At 38.9% G+C, this 13131-nt stretch overlaps 1 non-coding gene across 1 annotated transcript; it reads left to right on the top strand.

The window, feature by feature from the left end:
- Positions 1-399: 399 nt before the first annotated feature.
- LOC141663001 (small nucleolar RNA R71) lies at positions 400-506 on the top strand. Its single transcript, XR_012551095.1, has one exon. It is a non-coding gene; the product is annotated as a small nucleolar RNA R71 (small nucleolar RNA).
- Positions 507-13131: the final 12625 nt, after the last annotated feature.

Below are 13131 nucleotides of genomic sequence, written 5' to 3'. Positions count from 1 at the left end.
GCGGGCACAGGCTGCTGCGGTCGCTAAATATTATTCACATACTGAATAGATTCATTAACAAGAGAACACTGATCCATAGCATAAGTGCCTGCACAAAGCTCACATACACTAGCTATTTGATTTACTCCATAGTTGGCTAAAGAATCGACCTTCATAGACAGTGCCTGTAGCTGTGCTGCAATAGCTGTAGCTACATCAACTTCCAGAATACCTGCTACCTTCTCAGGCATCATCCTTTGAGTTGGGTTTTGATACTCATTTGCAGCCATAGTTTCAATGAGATTATAGGCCTCAGTATAGCTTTTGGCCCACAAGGCGCCTCCAGAAGCTGCATCGAGCATGGGCCAAGATTGGGCCCCCAAACCATTGTAGAAACCAGTGATCACCATCCAGTCAGGCATACCATGATGTGGATACTTTCTCAACATCTCCGTGTAGCGCTCCCAAGCTTCGCACAAAGATTCTCCTTGTTGCTGCGCAAACTGAGTAAGAGCACTCCTCATAGCTGCAGTCTTGGCCATTGGATAGAACTTCACCAGAAACTTTTGTGCAAGATCTTCCCAAGTAGTGATGGACCAGCTGGTAAAGAATGTAACCAGTCCTTAGCTTTGTCCTCAGAGAGAATGGGAAAAGCCTCAGCTTGATAGCCTCATCAGAAACACCATTATATTTGAATTAATAATATTAAATACACATGAGATCATAACTTCATTACTACTTCATTCAATAGTCATTGTTATTACCCTTAACATGTAATGGTGATGATATTAATCGAATAACACGAAATTGATAAAAGCCAACTTTCATTGCATGAATACCATTCTACCAAGCATCCACAATTAAGATAGAAGTTAAATAGGCATCAATTATATTGAGACCCTATATATAAAATTTGACAACATAATGATTAGAGCGCAAGTTATTCATTATGATTACACCTTTCAGTTACCCTAATAGAGTAAAGTCTAGTGGATCATGGTCTTGAGATTTTGTGACATATTTCTAATATTTCAAAGTTGATCTATAATCCCTTGATAAAAATGTTTACTGTTTAAGAGATTTTATTATCAATCGGCATCGGTTTTTGAAATGATTAAAATGTGGATTTTTTTTCAATCCCAAAGGGGGATAAATGTTTTCTTTGAATAGTGGATCTGGACTAAGACGCGAGTCCTTTCCACACTTATATTGTAGGCTTAAAAGTTGTCTAGGGATCCCATTAATATTTTAGAACCCAGTGAGGTTCGGGATTACTTCGCGGCTGATCACCGTCTGTAATCCGTAGCGTCATAAAATGATTTTGATTAAGATATGATTTTGAAAATATTTTGATACAAGCAAATGATGCCATCACCCAAAGTTTTATCTCTTGACATTATTGGTTATGTCTTCACATTTATATTCTTTAATATATATCTCGATTTATGCTTTGTACTGTATTGTTTATCACTTGTTGAGCATTTGGCTCACTCCTTGCTTTACCCTGATATTACAACTAACAGCTATGGATAGATTCAAGCAGACAGCACGTAAGACCTGTGACGCTGATGCGTATGTTCGAGCTCAGGTAGAATAAGAGATAGTTTTGTGTGAGGATTCGATATTAAAATCAGTTGTAATAGATGGTAGTGTTGGGCTGTTCTAAACTCTAAACTGTAAGATCTTGGATTTGGTTATGTTTACTTTCTTCTAAATATTGTAATAGTTATATTTATTTTATTTGTTAAGTTGGGGGTGTGACAGGTTTTGGTATCAGAGCTACGGTTTAGAGTCCCTGGACAACCCAAATAGGTTATAGGATTTATGTATAGGCTATAGATAATATGCGAGAGAGTAGGTTAAGTAAATTTATTATTAATACTCCTCTTATTGGTTTGTCATCAAAGGGCGCATTCCTCGACACCTACTGGGTCGGACAACACTATTGCTTTCTCCGTGTATGCTGAGTTGAGGCACGAGTTTGACATGCTTCAGGGCAAGTACGACCGACTGATAGACCGACTGAAGAACGTGTACCCGGACAGCCGAAACTATGAAGGGAAGCCCAAGAAGCAGATGATTGCGAGACTTGAGACCTTGGTTCAGTACGTCAACACTAAGCTTAAGGAGATTCCAGTGCACCGGGACCGCACCAGCCATTATGTCATCTAGATGGTTGCAGATGAGCTCCAGAGCATTGTGAAGACGCTTCGAGAGGAGAAGACTACCAAGCCCCGTTATGATGGAGTGGAGCCTTAGTTCTTTTCATTATTTACCTTTTCATGTTGTTGTACTATCAGACTTCGTAGAATTCCCAGTTGTTTCCTTTAAATAAGAATGTTGTTCCTAGAATCAGACTTTGTCCTAATCCTATGTATTGTGACCTTTAAATTTCAAATATTATGCACTGTCGTTCCATTTGCTCTCAACTGTTATTTTACGCCTTCATATGTATAACCATATTTGTTTAATCTAAAAACTTGACCTCATATGTAAATAAGTATGCCATGCGATACCCTCGAATTATTTCATCATTCATATCTGTTTTGACATAACTCTTATTTCAGGATCATGCCACCCAAAAAGAAGAACCCAACAACCACAACTACCACAGATCCAAATATTCTTCGATTACTGGAAACTTTGCAACAACAAACCAATTCTATAGCTCAACAACAACTAACTCTTCAACAATGAATTGAAAACCAAGATAACCGTGAACCACACCAACCACCCGAGCCACCAGTACCACCTCGACAAATTGTCACTTTCAAGGCTTTTCAGAATGTGAATCCACCTGCATTTCATGATACCACTGATCCAGTAATAGCTAACACATGGATTAAGGAAATGGAAAGAACTTTTGAGTTGGTACAGTTAGGAGACGATCAGAAGACGCCATATGCTACTTACTTCTTGAAGGGCGAAGTCATCTATTGGTGGGAATCAGTAAAAGCTATGGAAGCAACTCAGCAGGTTTCTTGGGAGAGATTTAAGAAGTTATTTCTGGAAAAGTATTACCCTAAGTACATGCAGAATCAGTTGGAGCTTAAATTTCTTGAGTTGAAGCAAGGGAACATGACTGTACTGGAGTATGAGAAGAAGTTCACTGAGTTGTCAAGGTTTGTGACAAAGTATACCAGCACTGAGGAAGAAAAAGCGAAGAAATTTCAGCAAGGATTGGAGCCTTGGATCAGAGATAAAGTGGCTATATTTGAGCTTGATACTTATGCGGGAGTAGTACAGAAAGCTACTCTGATTGAGAATAATGGGATGCAGTCAAGGAAGGAAAGAGATAACAAGAAGAGAAAGGTTCCATTTTATGGAGAAAAGTCTGAAGCCGGAAATTCACAAGATCGGAATGTAAAGAGGATTGGATTCCATAAGGGTGGAAATTTTCAAAAGAAAGGGAATTTGGGCAAAATGAAAGAATCGAAGGGGAACAACCAGGCAAGCCAAGGACAAGTTGGAGAAAATAGGTTCCAGACACCAGAATGCAAGCACTGTGGAAGAAGGCAACCCGGAGTGTGTAATAAACTGAGCATGACATGCTATAGGTGTAACCAGAAGGGACATTTGGCAAATGAGTGCAAGATGCCGAAGCCAGGAGTTACATGTTACAAATGTGGAAAGACTGGACACATAGCTAGGGAGTGCAAGACAACCGGACTAGTCAAAGCTCTAATGAATGTGGCAAGTACCAGTGCAAGCGTGCCAGCCGAGGTACTGGCATTACCTCCACCACCTACAACAACTTCGCAAGCAACAACAAGGACATTCGATCTGAAAATGAAGGACGCTGTTTAGAACTCAGAGGTGATAGCAGGCACACTTTTACTCAATAATGTCAAAGCTAAAGTATTGATTGACTCGGGAGCAACAAGATCATTCATATCAGAAACTTTTGTTGATAAACAACAATGTGATAAAACAATTATGAGCGAGCTAGTAAATGTGGCCGACTTGATACTCTTCAAGTTGGGAGAGTTTGATATAATTTTAGGTATGGATTGGTTAGGGAAGAATAACGCCCAGATTAATTGTAAGACCAAGAAAGTGTATTTAAAGACGAAGAGTGGAGAGAAGGTAGTATTTAGGGGGCAGAGGCAAGAGCAATTGTTTCTTATAATCGTTCAGGCTAAGAAGCTACTTAGAAAAGGTTGTGAGTCGTTCCTAGCTTATGTAGTGGATTCAGAAAAAGGCAGTCCCAGCATAGAAGATATCCCCGTAGTTAACGAGTTCCCAGATGTGTTTCCAGATGAACTACCGGGCTTACCCCCAGATCGACAAATCGAGTTCGAGATCAACCTTGCTCCAGGCACGGAACCAGTTTCAAAGGCCCCATATAGAATGGCACCAGCAGAAATGAAAGAGTTGGCAAGCCAGCTACAAGAATTGTTGGATAAGGGAGTGATACGGCCAAGTACGTCGCCATGGGGAGCACCTGTTTTGTTTGTAAAGAAAAAAGATGGAAGTATGCGGCTATGTATAGATTATCGGGAGTTGAATAAGGTAACGATCAAGAACCGCTACCCGCTACCAAGAATAGATGACCTATTTGATCAGCTGAAGGGAGCAAAGTATTTTTTAAAGATTGACTTGAGATCAGGATACCACCAATTAAAGATCAAGGAAGAAGATATTCCCAAGACAGCATTCAGAACCAGATACGGACATTATGAATTCCTAGTAATGCTGTTTGGATTGACTAATGCCCCGGCCGCATTTATGGATCTGATGAATCAGGTATTTAAAAAGTATTTGGACAAGTTCGTAGTAGTATTAATTGATGACATCCTTATTTATTCTAAGTCAGAAGAAGAACATAAGCAACACCTCTAGATAGCATTGGAGATACTTCGGCAAGAAAAGTTGTATGCCAAGTTTTCCAAATGTGAGTTTTGGTTAAAGGAAGTTCAATTTTTGGGACATGTCATTGGAAATGGAGTTAAAGTAGATCCAGCAAAGATTGAGGCGATTATGAGCTGGGAGAGACCAAAGACACCTACGGAAGTGCGAAGTTTTCTAGGATTGGCAGGGTACTATAGAAGGTTTGTCAAGGATTTTTCGAAAATCGCCACGCCATTGACCAAGTTAACTAGGAAGAATCAGAAGTTCGAATGGAGTACAGAAAATGAGGATAGCTTTCAAGAGTTGAAACAGAGATTGGTAACAACTCCGGTGTTAGTACTACCAGATGACCAAGGAAACTTTGTGATATTCAGCGACGCTTCACATAAGGGATTGGGATGTGTACTAATGCAACACAATAAGGTGATCGCGTATGCGTCAAAACAGTTAAAACCGCATGAGTTGAAGTACCCGACGCATGACTTGGAACTAGCCGCCATAGTGTTCGCACTTAAGATCTGGAGACATTACCTCTACGGAGAAAAGTGTGAAATCTACACAGATCACAAGAGTTTAAAGTACATTTTCACTCAGAAGGAGCTCAATATGAGGCAAAGGAGATGGTTGGAATTGATCAAGGACTATGACTGCTCGATAAATTACCATCCTGGAAAGGCGAATGTTGTGGCCGATGCTTTAAGCAGGAAGGAGAGATTAAATATGATGGCAACACCAAAGGAATTGACCTAAGAGATTAAGAAATCTGGATTAGAACTGTGTAATTATGGGGTAGTTGAAGAAGTTTATCGTGCAATGACTTTTCAGCCAACACTAGTGGAAAGGATAAGGAAATGTCAGGAAGAAGTAATAGAGAAAGAGAAGAATCAGTTAACTGGAGAAGAGATTGGCACTCAAAGGGATGAGCAAGGTATACTAAGGTTTTCCTCAATAATTTGTATTCCTCATGTACCTGAATTGAAGAATGAGATCCTACAAGAAGCCCACAATTCAAGATTTTCAATCCACCCAGGAAGCACCAAGATGTATCGGGACTTAAAGCAGAACTTTTGTTGGCCAAATATGAAGCGAGACGTGGCAGAATGGGTTGCTAAGTGTTATACTTGTCAGGAGGTGAAGGCAGAACATCAACGACCAAGCGGATTAATTCAGCCCCTAAAGATTCCAGAATGGAAATGGGAAAATATTGCTATGGACTTTATAGTGGGACTACCGCGAACGAAATCCGGACATGACGCTATATGGGTTGTAGTTGATCGCCTTACGAAGTCGGTGCATTTCCTTCCAATTAATGAGAAGTCGTCATTGGACAAATTGGTTCATCTGTACGTGCGTGAAATCGTACTAAGGCATGGAGTACCCGTATCAATAGTTTCAGACAGAGATCCCCGATTTAACTCGAGATTCTGGAAGCAATTTCAAGAAAGTCTTGGCACGAAGTTGAACATGAGTACGGCGTACCACCCGCAGACCGATGGTCAGAGCGAAAGGACAATTCAAACAATCGAAGACATGTTGCGCAGTTGTGCAATTGATTTTGCAGGAAGTTAAGATGACCACTACCATTGATTGAATTTTCTTACAACAATAGCTATCACTTCAGTATTGGCATGCCACCATACGAAGCTTTGTACGGACGAAAATGTAGATCACCGACAAGTTGGGATAAAGTAGGAGAAGGAAGGATTCTCGGCTCGGAATTGGTACAACAGTTGCATGACACAGTCAAGTTAATTCAGAGAAGGTTACTTGCTTCTCAAGATAGACAGAGGAAGTATGCGGATCCAGCGCGTAAGGATGTTCGATTCCAAGTAAGCGAAGCCATTTTGTTGAAGGTGTCACCAAAAAAAGGGTTATCTAGATTTGGCAAGAAAGGGAAGTTAGCACCTAGATATATAGGTCCTTTTGAAGTTTTGAGTCAAGTGGGGAAGGTAGCCTACGAGTTAGCCTTACCACCTCAGTATCAGCATGTGCATAATGTGTTACATGTGTCGTTGCTTAAGAAGTACAATCCTGACGCCAGCCATGTGATAGAATATGAACCTATAGAAATTCAGGCAGACCTGTCATTTGTGGAGCAACCTGTCAAAATACTCGACTGGCAAGAGAAGAGTCTTAGAAACAAGTCAGTAAAGTTAGTAAAAGTACTTTGGAGGAACCCCAAGGTCGAAGAATCGACTTGGGAGTTAGAGTCTGATATGCGTTCCTGGTATCCTCATATGTTCTCTTAGATTCTGGGGAAAGAATCCTTTAAGGGGGAGAGGATGTTACGACCGGCATTTTCGTGTAATATCTTTTGTGGATTTGGTAAAATATTAAATCCGAAAGTAAATATGTTCTATGATTGTACGTTTGTGTTAGTGAGAATTTCTGCATTATAATTTTTTTTATGTGTAGTAGATGATTTATCAAAGCAAAAGTTTATTTATTTCCTTTTTTTTATTTATAAGGAATATTCTAAGCCTTGGAGAAATTTTCTTTTAAAAGATATTTTGTTCACAAATTTTGAAAGTGATTTTATAAAATCACTAAAAATCCAAGTTATTTTATGGTATAAAATTTATAATTTTTGAACTTTTATTTTATTATATAAAAAAAATCTTTGAAAATTAGTTGCTTAATAATTATCAAATTACATGGTTACCCTTGCATGCAAATTCTCTTTTATTCAACCAAGGGGCAAGGAAGGAATTTCCAACCCCACTCACTTTCATTCTACAAGTCACATTACCATTTTGTCCTTGCATGCAAATCTACCTAACTATGATGGAAGGTTATTCTTGTAATTTCTCTCATCCACTCACTTGTGGGAAAATAAAAACCAAGTAAACATGACAAACACTCCATTTTCACTCCACCATTTCCACACTCCTCCTCCCTCCCCCTCTCCTCTCGGCCCTCCCCCTCTCCTCTCGGTTTTTCAGCCGAAACCCTACCCCCTCCCCTTTTCTTCATTCCTCATCCAAGCTCCCACATTCCATACAAGTAAATATTACTTCCTATATCATGATCATATATAATTCAAAGAGTTTTGAGTGAAAAGTTTAAGTTTTAAGTTTGCATGTCAAAGTTTTAGTTGGAACTCAAAGTACAATCTTGATTCTTATGGATTTAAGGTTATTTTTGAGAGGACTACAAGGAATGGTGAAATGCCAAGTCTTGAGGAAGAGACTCTTGATGTTGAATGGCCATTTCCCTTCCACTTCATTCGGCCATGACCTTGAGGGAGCCGAATGAATGGTTCTTGAGAATATTTTGTTGCCTTGTTTCATTTTTATGTGTTTCGGTGGTGATAACATAAATTTTTGATCAAAAACTTGATAAAACCCTTTGCATGATAAGTGATCATCTAGATATAGCTTATGCTAGGCTTGCATGTCGATTTCATGGTAAAATACATTTAGAAAATATGTTGTTTTGGTTTGTAAGACTCGAAGTCATGCATGCATGTAGATTTCTCTTGGAATGTTGGAAGACTTTGATCATTTGGAAAGATTTTGTTAGTAAGCTTTAATTTCAGTAGGGATAAGGTATTAATATTGATTAGTGCTCCTTGATATGTGGTAATAATTCATATATATATTTTATAAGAATATATAACTTGTTATTTTCAAAAACTTGATGACTTGTAAATGGTGTAATGTGATTTCCTTTATTTTGCCAAGTTGCACCTTAGGTAAGGATGATCTCCACCAAGATTATTTTGAGTGTAAGGGATTTAGTTCAGTAGATCACCATAGTTAAGTCATGGTTTGGGTATTTGAGTTGTTGGTGGTTGAGTTTGTCAAGTAAAACCTGGGAGAAAGGAGAGACTTAGTGTCTGCAGAAAATCAGTTTAGTACCCTGAGGTTTAGAGTGAGTTTTGACCATGTCATTATTGTGCACTTTGAGGCCCAAGCCACCAGAAGCTAGAATTAAGAGTATATAAAAGGTTTTAGGTGTTGGTTGGAGGTTTGCAAGTCGTTTGGTTAGGTGCACAAGTGGAATCAGCAGGGGACAGATTTTGTTGCAACTTAGAAATAGGAAGTTTTGACCATGTCATGGGTAGGCCCTCATTAGGCCCTGTTGGGCCTTAGTTAGAGGAAGTGTCAGAGAAGTTTTTCCAACCATAGTTCATAGGAATTGAGTAAGAACCATGTGCCACAAGTTAGTTCAAGTCAGGGCAATTTCTGCCCAGAAAAACAGGGGAACCATGGACTTTAAGCTTAGGCCCAAGAAGGCCCAAGCTAGTCCCTTGAGCCACATCAAGTTTGGGAGATGAATTTTGGTGAGAAGAGTCTAGTGTAAAAGATTTGGAGGTAAAATTGTAGTTTAAGGGTGTCTAATGCACTCAACAAACCATAGATGTCATTCTGAAATGTACCCCAGTGAGCACTTTCAGTTATCACATAGTTTTAGAATACTTAGGAGTAAGACCTAGGTTGACCACTATGGTTACAAGATAGTATAAAGCCAGTAGAGTAAAAGGCCCAAGTGAGGGTCAATAGGTTTTGGATAGTTTAGTAAAGGCACATTGAGTAAGGAAGCCAAAATTTAGAGACTATGTCTAGTATAGCAACCAAGTGACTTAAGTTGTGAGTCGAGATCATCCAAGCCTAGTGTTGCATTATGGTGTATGTGATATTATTTGGTATTAAAATATGATATGTGAGTATATGTGGCTATGTGTACAATTATATTTATAAGGTGAATATAAATTGCGTGCATATAGGCCTAAGTGCCATTTGTGTTTAATTTCAGGTTATAAATAGGTTAAGTTGGTGAGAATATATTATAATGAGGATTATTATTATTTATGTAGGATTTCGAGACGAGGGTAAACTTTCCATAAAGGTCGAGTGAAGCTTCCATTTGCTCCTATCAGCCAGACTAGACCAACCTTTCTCAAGGCAAGTGATTCAACCTGTCTTTCGTATTCACTACAAATAGTTCATATATATTGATGCGATTATTCTGAGTCATTTTGATATACTTGAACCAAGCGTTTCTTAAGTTTAACTTTGAATTATATAGAAATGCCATGAACCCTCAAATACGTATTGCAAGTTGATCAAAAGTCTTATCATGATAGTATATTAAAGTAATTGGTATGACATGATAAAATAAAGAGTCGTTATAATACTTGATTGATCCTCTTGATTATCATGCTAATGATTCCTAAAGTATTGATATCTCACCCTGATGCTTGTACTCCTATAGAAACATTACCTTGATACCTAAAAGCCAGATATCCATCAAAGTTGTTCTTGATTGATTGATACCCCTCTTTCTTAGCCTAAAGTTTGACATCCTGATATACCTTAAGCTAATGATCACTTACTTTATACCTTAACACCTCTAGTCTTCTTGTAACCTTTGATGCTCATCTTCTTGATGTTATAATACCTATACCTTGTCTAGAATCCTTGCTTTAAGCTTAGTTTGGCATTACTCTTTTATAATATTCAATAGCCTTTCTAAATTTCCTTGTCCAAGTTCTTGTATATGGTAACCTTTCAGTTACCCTAATAGAGTAAAGTCTAGTGGATCATGGTCTTGAGATTTTGTTACATATTTCTAATATTTCAAAGTTGATCTATAATCCCTTGATAAAAATGTTTACTGTTTAAGAGATTTTATTATCAATCGGCATCGGTTTTTGAAATGATTAAAATGTGGATTTCTTTTCAATCCCAAAGGGGGATAAATGTTTTCTTTGAATAGTGGATCTGGACTAAGACGCGAGTCATTTCCACACTTATATTGTAGGCTTAAAAGTTGTCTAGGGATCCCATTAATATTTTAGAACCCAGCGAGGTTCGGGATTACTTCGCGGCTGATCACCATCTGTAATCCGTAACGTCATAAAATGATTTTGATTAAGATATGATTTTGAAAATGTTTTGATACAACAAATGATGCCATCACCCAAAGTTTATCTCTTGACATTATTGGTTATGTCTTCACATTTACATTCTTTAATATATATCTCGATTTATGCTTTGTACTGTATTGTTTATCACTTGTTGAGCATTTGGCTCACTCCTTGCTTTACCCTGATATTACAACTAACAGCTATGGTTAGATTCAAGCAGACAGCACGTAAGACCTGTGACGCTGATGCGTATGTTCGAGCTCAGGTAGAATAAGAGATAGTTTTGTATGAGGATTCGATATTAAAATCAGTTGTAATAGATGGTAGTGTTGGGCTGTTCTAAACCCTAAACTGTAAGATCTTGGATTTGGTTATGTTTACTTTCTTCTAAATATTGTAATAGTTATATTTATTTTGTTTGTTAAGTTGGGGGTGTGACAGGTTTTGGTATCAGAGCTACGGTTTAGAGTCCCTGGACAACCCAAATAGGTTATAGGATTTATGTATAGGCTATAGATAATATGCGAGAGAGTAGGTTAAGTAAATTTATTATTAATACTCCTCTTATTGGTTTGTCAGCAAAGGGCGCATTCCTCGGCACCTACTGGGTCGGACAACACTATTGCTTTCTCCGTGTATGCTGAGTTGAGGCGCGAGTTTGACATGCTTCAGGGCAAGTACGACCGACTGATAGATCGACTGAAGAACGTGTACCCGGACAGCCGAAACTATGAAGGGAAGCCCAAGGAGCAGATGACTGCGAGACTTGAGACCTTGGTTCAGTACGTTAACACTAAGCTTGAGGAGATTCCAGTGCACCGGGACCGCACCAGCCATTATGTCATCCAGATGGTTGCAGATGAGCTCCAGAGCATTGTGAAGACGCTTCGAGAGGAGAAGACTACCAAGCCCCGTTATGATGGAGTGGAGCCTTAGTTCTTTTCATTATTTACCTTTTCATGTTGTTGTACTATCAGACTTCGTAGAATTCCCAGTTGTTTCCTTTAAATAAGCATGTTGTTCCTAGAATCAGACTTTGTCCTAATCCTATGTATTGTGACCTTCAAATTTCAAATATTATGCACTGTCGTTCCATTTGCTCTCAACTGTTATTTTACGCCTTCATATGTATAACCATATCTGTTTAATCTGAAAACTTGACCTCATATATAAATAAGTATGCCATGCGATACCCTCGAATTATTTCATCATTCATATCTGTTTGGACATAACTCTTATTTCAAGATCATGCCACCCAAAAAGAAGAACCCAACAACCATAACTACCACAGATCCAAATATTCTTCGATTACTGGAAACTTTGCAACAACAAACCAATGCTATAGCTCAACAACAACTAACTCTTCAACAATGAATTGAAAACCAAGATAACCGTGAACCACACCAACCACCCGAGCCACCAGTACCACCTCGACAAATTGTCACTTTCAAGGCTTTTCAGAATGTGAATCCACCTGCATTTCATGATACCACTGATCCAGTAATAGCTAACACATGGATTAAGGAAATGGAAAGAGCTTTTGAGTTGGTACAGTTAGGAGACGATCAGAAGACGCCATATGCTACTTACTTCTTGAAGGGCGAAGTCATCTATTGGTGGGAATCAGTAAAAGCTATGGAAGCAACTCAGCAGGTTTCTTGGGAGAGATTTAAGAAGTTATTTCTGGAAAAGTATTACCCTAAGTACATGCAGAATCAGTTGGAGCTTAAATTTCTTGAGTTGAAGCAAGGGAACATGACTGTACTGGAGTATGAGAAGAAGTTCACTGAGTTGTCAAGGTTTGTGACAAAGTATACCAGCACTGAGGAAGAAAAAGTGAAGAAATTTCAGCAAGGATTGGAGCCTTGGATCAGAGATAGAGTGGCTATGTTTGAGCTTGATACTTATGCAGGAGTAGTACAGAAAGCTACTCTGATTGAGAATAATGGGATGCAGTCAAGGAAGGAAAGGGATAACAAGAAGAGAAAGGTTCCATTTTATGGAGAAAAGTCTGAATCCGGAAATTCACCAGATCGGAATGTAAAGAGGATTGGATTCCATAAGGGTGGAAATTTTCAAAAGAAAGGGAATTTGGGCAAAAGGAAAGAATCGAAGGGGAACAACCAGGCAAGCCAAGGACAAGTTGGAGAAAACAGGTTCCAGACACCGGAATGCAAGCACTGTGGAAGAAGGCAACCCGGAGTGTGTAATAAACTGAGCATGACATGCTATAGGTGTAACCAGAAGGGACATTTGGCAAATGAGTGCAAGATTCCGAAGCCAGGAGTTACATGTTACAAATGTGGAAAGACTGGACACATAGCTAGGGAGTGCAAGACAACCGGACCAGTCAAAGCTCTAATGAATGTGGCAAGTACCAGTGCAAGCGTGCCAGCCGAGGTACTGGCATTACCTCCACCACCTACAAC

This window comes from Apium graveolens, chromosome 5 (assembly GCF_009905375.1).
Source record: "Apium graveolens cultivar Ventura chromosome 5, ASM990537v1, whole genome shotgun sequence".
NCBI lineage: Eukaryota > Viridiplantae > Streptophyta > Magnoliopsida > Apiales > Apiaceae > Apium > Apium graveolens.
Note: the sequence above shows the minus strand (reverse complement) of the source record. Positions and strands in the feature narration are given on the sequence as shown.